The following is a 7926-nucleotide window of genomic DNA, read 5'->3' on the forward strand; positions in this document are numbered from 1 at the left end:
GACACTGAGAAGTGACTAGTGTGTACCAAGGGGGAGTGGTTGGAGTGGGTGCAGGGGGGAGGGTGAGAGGGATAAAGGGGCACAATAATTCACCACCACAATGTAAGCTAGTCACAGGGATGGCTGTACAACATGGAGGATATAGTCAATGATTCTGTAACATCATTCTACAGTAATAGTAACCACACTAGAGGTAGTAAGGATTCAATAATATGGGTAACTGTTGAACCACTGTGTTGTACATTTGCACCCAACATGAGATTGCCTATCAATACTTCAATTTTTTAGAAAGTGGTCAATATGAGGACCATATGGCAATGTGGCAAAGTTTTATCCTGAAATGTTAAGGGAAAGAGTAAAATGACAATGTATATGATAATGATAAAACAAGGTAAGCCTGTATCAGTATTGATTGACCTTTCTTTCATTACTTCCCCCTTAGGATCCTTTTTAGACATTTTTTCCTTAAAATTACTGCCTCCATGACATTTTAATACCACAGACATATTTTACGTCTGTTTATGCAGAACATGCATATCTGTACTTTGTGCCTAACAGTAAAATTTTTCTCTCCCTTGAGAACCAATTTTTGGCCCCAAGGGTGTGGTATCACCCCCACTGAGAATGCATGGCCTATGTGTAGACAAGATGGTGGCAGAATGGAAGGTGCTTTCTCTGGAATTATGCTCACATTGCCAGAATTTGGACAGTTCATAAAATTTTAGATTTCAGTTGTACATTTTAAGAGCTCTAAGAACTTGACTCCCATTGCTCACCCAGGCAGAGCCACACAACAGGAAAACAGGAGAGTCGGTGTCAATGAGATTTAGTCCATTGCCACTTGCTTGTGCATGAGGTGGTCAAATGTTTGCTGACAGTGGAACACTCACTTGGTACAGTCTGCCACAACAGATCAACCCAGTGCCTTCATTAGGGGGGAAAAGTTGATATCATTGCTTTTCCTGCTTTGAATGAAAAACCACATTCTTTTTTCCATTCACTTCTTGCAGCCACTTCTTTGTGCCAACTACAGACCACTGCTGGAGATGACCCAGTCAGTGCCAAAGAGAAAAGCATGACCTTCAACATTCCAGAAAATTAAGAAAAGACCTGCCAAAATGTACATAAACATCAAGCAAGAAACAGCAGCAAATTTCCCACTGAGCCCCAAACTCTGGTGTATCAGACCCTTAGAGTTTGTCTTTTCCACAAATTATCTGACTTCTCAGGACCTGGTTTCCCCATCCTTGAAATGGGGATTTCAGTGTCTTTCTAACTTGAGAAGGATTCTTGACAGAATAATTGCTAATGGAAGTGAGCACTGAGGACCTTACAAAAGACAGTGTTAAGAATCACAAGGACTTTCTGGCCTTACAAGGTCTACTTTTCCAGTAAGAGCAAAATCATTGTCTGAAAATCAGAATTCCTTGTCTTGCAGACACTGGTAATCAAGGATTCCTACCTACTGGATTCTTTAAGAGAACGGAAACAAATCTTGGCCACTATCCCCCTAATACAGCCACCACATGTGGCAGGTGTCCTTGCTGCTGCCAATTTGTTTACATCTACATATTTACATGAATTTATAAACATTGTTTCATGTGCATGTTTTAATGTGCATCAAGGCATATACATTTTAGGTATAATTCTGCACCCCAGTATTTTTTTAGAGAATGTTACTGTTGTGATATAGCCATAGTGATCTTTATAAATGCCTTTTATTCCTTTTAACATCTGTGAGGTTTTCTGTCATGTGACCCTGCCACATATATTTATCCAATCCTCTTCTCTCAACGGTCATCTTAGATGTTTCTGGCCTCATGATACTCTTTTGTCTTGTGTATGAACTACCCAGCCATTCCACTTCCTGGTTATTTGCACTTAATGTATTCGGCCTGTAACCCATCTAACTTCTGACTCTGCTCAAACATTTTCAACTAAATATATAGCAGACTCTAACTTTCAATGTTTAGGATATACAAGAAACTGAGAAACATGTCAAACCTCCCCAAAAGGATGTAGTCAGCAAAATCCCACAAAGAAATCTTATAGGATAAATGGCTTCCTTCAACAAAAATTCCAAGAGGAAAAAAGAAAGAGATGAAAGGAGACATAGAGTTTAAAAAAAGAACACCATCAAGACAGTGAGAAAACAGAATGGAAGAAAATTTTTGTAAATAATTTATCTGATAAGGTACTTGTATCCTGAAATTATATAGAATTTATAGCTCAACAATAAGAAAAACTCAATTAAAAAAGGGACAAAGGATCTGAGTAGACATTTCTCCAAAGAAAACATACAAATGGCCAATAAGCATATGGAAAGATGCTCAACATCATTAATCATTAGAGAAATGCAAATCAAAGCCTCAAAGAGATATTACTTCCCACTCACTAGAATGGCTATTACCAAAATGACTGTTGACAAGGATGTGAATAAATCAGAACTTTTGCACAGGGCTGGTAGGAATGGAACATGGAGCAGCCTTCTTGGAAAACAGTCTGACAGTTCCTCAAATAGACCCAGCAATTCTACTCTCAGGTGTCTATGCAAGAGAAATGAAAACGTGCACATGAATGTTCACAGCAGCATTATTCACAGTGGCCAAAAGATGGAAACAAGTCAACTGTCCATCGACTGAAGAATGCATAAACAAAATATTTAATATCCATACAACGAAACAGCATTCAGCCACAGAAAGGACCGAAGAAAGATACAGGCCAAATGATGAGCCTTGGAAACATGATACTTAGTAAAAGAGCCAGACACAAAAGGCCGCATATTGTATGATTAACTTATATGAAATATCCAGAATAGCCAAATCCACACTGAGAGAAAGTAAAATTGTGGTTGCCTGTGACTGAGGGGAGGGAGAATGAGGAATGGGTGCAAATGGGTACGGGATTCTTTTTGGAGTAATGAAAATGTTCTAAAATTGATTACCGTAATGTTTGCACAACTCTGAATAAACACTAAAAAAATAACCAACTATAAAACACAATGAGATCTAAAAAACTTCAAAGACAAGCCAATCTGCACTGCTTAAACCTCATTTAGGTCCCAAGTCTTTAAAATATACTATAAAATTATAAGGCATTGGAAATGTGAACAATATGATGATATTAATGAATTATTACTAATTTCTTATAGGTATGATACTGGAAATGAGCCACATTTTTTTAATTGTGTCCCTACACTTTGGAGATACATATCAAAATATTCACAGATGAAATGAGTGTCTTGAGATTTGCTTCAAAATAAACTGGAGAGAAGGACAATAGGTAGACAGGTATACAGATGAAGTGGTCATGAGTTGGTATTTGTTCACTAGACTATTCTCTCCACTTTTGTGATTTTCAAATTTTTCTATTAAAAAAAGACAAAAGAGAGGAGATATTTCTATGCCACAGTACTTTACTGTGTGCCAACTATCAATCCCGCAGGTAGGAAAAACCCATTTCAACTGTATTTTCAAGAAACAAGGAGGGGAAATTAGAAGTACAAACTGGTCAAAAGGTACAAACTGCACATTCAAGATAAATAAGTACTAGAAATATAATGAACAAAATGATGCCTATGGTTAACACCGCTGTATGATATATAGGAAAGCTGCTAAGAGAGTAAATCCTGAGTTCTCAACACAAGGAGAAAGTCTTCCTTTATTCTTCTATCCTTTCCTTTTTTTGTACGTATGTGAGAAAATAGATGTTAGTTAAATCCATTGTGGTAATCATTTCACAACATATGAAATTCAAGTTATCATGCCGTTTGCCTTAAACTTATGATGTATGTCAATCATTTCTCAATTAAAAAGGAAAGAAGAGAAAATGATTGAAAATACCTAGGACATCCCCCCTTCCATCCTCAGCCACTTCTTCTGCCTTAATTAGAATCTTTGCAAAAGAAGGCTTTCATCCTTAAAGCCTTTTCCTGAAATAGCCATTTGTTGATTTCCTTTCTAATTTGTTGGGCCTTAGACCTAATGATACTTTTCTATTAAATTTTAAAACATTTTTATCTTTGATTGAAAATTGCTCCTTGAAGAATATATGATCAATTTCCCTTGGCTTGTCAATTTCACTTGTTCCTGATAAGAAGGCAGAAGAGAGAATGGCCCAGCACTCTGAGCTTGAGATAGAGACTCCCTGTCATATTAAAAGGAAGAGATTTTCAGGGAGTGCCTAGCCTCAGCCCTTGTTCCAGAGCTACGCTAGAAAACCACGCCACCTGAACCCCACATGGGTCCTTACGGAAACAATAACTCTTAAGTTCCTGACTACAAACCATGTGAGAGGCACAGTAACAATCACTTTACCTGTAGTTATTCAGTCATTGCAACAAGTCGAGGTGACAGGTACTATTATTTATCCCCATTTTGCTGGGACTTCCAGAAAGTCACTTTCAAGTCGGCTAACTTGCTCTAAATTCACAGCTTTATGGGTCACAGGCAGAATGTGAACTCAGGCTGTCTGGCTCCAGGGCCTGCACTTAAACCAAGCTGTATGAGCTCATGGGTGGGAACCAACTTATCACATCTTTCTTGTGGTATCAATAATGCTCAAGCACCAAACTTGAATTAGGCCAAAAATCATTCACTCTGGCAACAGAAGCTGGAGTAGCTCTCGGGAAACCCCCTTGGCAGCTTCCTCATTAGGACCATCAATTTCACAAATCTTGTTCTTGACCAGCAAAACAATAGGCACACAACTTGTAAAAAATGACCCACAGAGATAACCCAAAAGTGAAAAATGAAGAGAGACAGATCCCTCTGACCTCCAGAAACTCCTGGGTTAAAGGCTAGGGCCAAGGGGGCTGGACACAAGGACTCTTCAGAGGCAATCCCATAGAGAAGGGAAAACAGACGGTAAGGGTAGGTGGGTGCTACTAAGTAAATCCAGATCCCAGTTAGGCAACCTGAGAGGCTTCCCTGAGTCACTCCCACCTCCACATGCAACACCTGGGAATGACTTAGCACCACACCACCAAGAGATCTCTTCAGAGGAAAGGACTGAGAATACCATCAAGTCCAGGGACTAAACTTCAAATACACTGAGGACAAGCTGTCCACACGCACTTCCCTGTCCCTCCCAACCTCCCCACCAAAACTACATCCCTCACTGATGGGAGGGAGAGGGGCAGACTGGGAAAACCAAAGGATGGTCCCCAGATGGGCTCAGCATTGGACAGGAAGGGAAGGTTTGCAGGCATGGACAAGGGAGACCTCAAATAAGCTACGAAAAGAACTGGAAGGAGCTGGAGAATGAAAAAACCAAAATGTAAGAAGCAAGGACCGGAAAGGGAAACCCAGGCTGACTGGGAACAACTGATGACTGGAACAGCAAAGCGCTGGGGGACAGGAGACGAGAGAATAGAAGGGACAGGGGAGACGAAGCAGCTGGAGAGCTCAGAGACCTCTGGGGACGGAGAGCCAGGAGGTCTAAGTCTCCAGGGATGACACTCTCTCTGCGTGGAGCCTGGAGCAAACGGGGACAAGAGGCCTTGGTGGTGGGAATGACTGGGTAGCAGGGGGCTGAGGAGTTAAGAGGGACTGAGACCCTGGAGGTCTGAGGACTGGGAGCCTGGTAACCGGGCAGGGAGGTCGGAGCACGGGCAGAGGCAGGAAAACGGGGGGCAGATGTCTAGGAGTGGGTTGTAAGCGATGGACAAGAGTCAGGGACTAGAGAGACGCCTGAGAACTGCGGGTGTCCGGGGTCAGAAACTGGGCGTGCCTGGCATCAGGGAACCGGGAGCTTTGCAACGGGGGTCTGCGGAGAGCGGGACGCGGGGACCCCAAAGCCGGAGGTGGGTCACAGCGGCGCCGCCGCCACTGACCGCTCATGGTGCCGCTGCCGGGCTGGTGCCTGCACCGCGCGCCGCCACTGCCCCCACGGAGCTCCAGAAAGGCCGGGAGACAGCGCGCCCCGCCCCGCCCCGCCGGCCGCCCAGCTCCACCCCCCGACCCGGAGCGGACACCCGGGCGCCGTGGGGGCCCCGGGGCTGCGGTTCTGGGCGTTCAGCGAAGCCGCGGGGCCCTGGCCGGTGGGCCCCCCTGTGGGAACCCCCGCAGGGTCAGGAGGCGGCCGGCCACAGAGGACGCCTCCCCGCTGGGCGGGCTCCCACAGCCGTCGGACACCGCGAGCCGGGCCCCGAGGAAGGAGACCACATCGCTCCAGAGCGCCGGAGGCCGAGAGGGGAAACCGAGTCGTGGGCCAAAGCGTGGGGACAAGCAGGCGGGCAGCCCCGCAGGGCCACTCGGAGGACACGACTTTTGAGCTGAGATTTGGATGAGAAGGAGACGGCCCCGGAAGAGTGATAGGGAGAATCTGAATTTGAGCAAATCAGATCAGATAAAAAATTTTGTGCTGTCTCTTGCACCTTTTCTTTTAAAATCTTAGGCATAACTACTTATTAGAATCATAATTTTACATATGCTAATGATACAAATATGGAATATTTGCTACCTATTCTGTGTTTAAGATTAATCCTAAACATTTTACCACTTGAGCTAAAGATACTCATTGTGAGTAAGCTCTGCAAGATTTCACGTTGCGTTTTTATATAATGAAAGTCTGAAACTTGATTTTTCATTTTAAATTAAACAGGATGTGGGTACTGTGGTCCTGGGAAAGCTGGAATCAGGATCTATTTGTAAAGGCCAACAGCTTGTGATGATGCCAAACAAGGTAAGAGTAAATAATACTCTTTCTCATTTAGATTTTCTCTTCAAAATATTAGCAAGGAGCCAGAACTTTTCAAGAGTTTAGGGATTTCCATTAAAAACTTGACATTAATAAAATGTAATCCTGGATTTTAACAGTTAAGTATAGCATTTAATACAGAATATATGTGATGGTATAGTTATTTGGTGACAAATGGGGAAGGGTCAGTATTAGCAGCACTTTAGAGCTGAGATGCCTTGTCAAGAGATTTTTAGCTCCATTCTCTTACAGGAAGTAAGTAGAGACCTGGAGTGGTTAAGTGACTTGCTTCTGTTAACACACTGGATTAAGTGAGCCAGGGCTGAAAACTCAGGTTTAATCATGATATAATTGGCTTTTATTTTATTTATTTATTTTGAGTATGTAGCTATGCTGGGTACTAATGTGTTCAAGTAATGCTCCTAATTTGTTCTGAGAAGAGGGTTTGCCTTTATCATGAGTGGGTCTTTTCTTAAGTCTTTCTATCTTATTGTAATTTCTTCATTATTGGAGAGGGTTTCATTAAAATACCCAGATCCCCACCAATGTTTCCTTTGTGTTATTTCTAACTGCTCCATCAGTGATAATTGCAGCTGACATGTTACCAAGAAACTGTTACTGTTTTCCAGAGAGGCCTTCTCTAACAAGTCAAAGATGTTTAGGTAGGAAGACAGACCTGAATCATCAGAGTCTGCAAACAGAGAATTTGTTAGACTTGAGAGAATCTCTTACCATGCTCATTCCAGGCACACTGAATTAAAAAAGGTATCCATTGTCAATGTAAGACTTAGGTGTAATTAGCAACTTGCACATTATACTTTTTAGGTTTCTTGATGCCTTATACATTGGAGGATGGAGCCTCCTATAATAGTCTCTTACTTTCTGAGGCAATTATCTCTGCCACTTGAAGATCAGTGACAACTGAAGGAAAATAACAGTCAGGTGAAGTCCTTGCTCAATTTTGTCTGTAGAGCAGTCACAGAAGTAGAATTTGCTCCTGGAGATAGAAGGTGGACTGGTGGTTGCCAGGGGCTGGGGGAGGAAGAATGGGAAGGAACTGCTTAATGGACATAGGGTTGTGGGGTGGTGATGTTTGGGAGCTGGGCACCAGGTATAGTTGTACATTGTGAATGGAATAGATGCCACTGAAGTGTACAATGTAAAATGGATTTAAAAAGTGAATTGTATATCAGTATATACTAGAACAGAATGAAACATATAATTCAC

The sequence above is a fragment of the Manis javanica genome, chromosome 10, assembly GCF_040802235.1.
Source record: "Manis javanica isolate MJ-LG chromosome 10, MJ_LKY, whole genome shotgun sequence".
Lineage (NCBI taxonomy): Eukaryota > Metazoa > Chordata > Mammalia > Pholidota > Manidae > Manis > Manis javanica.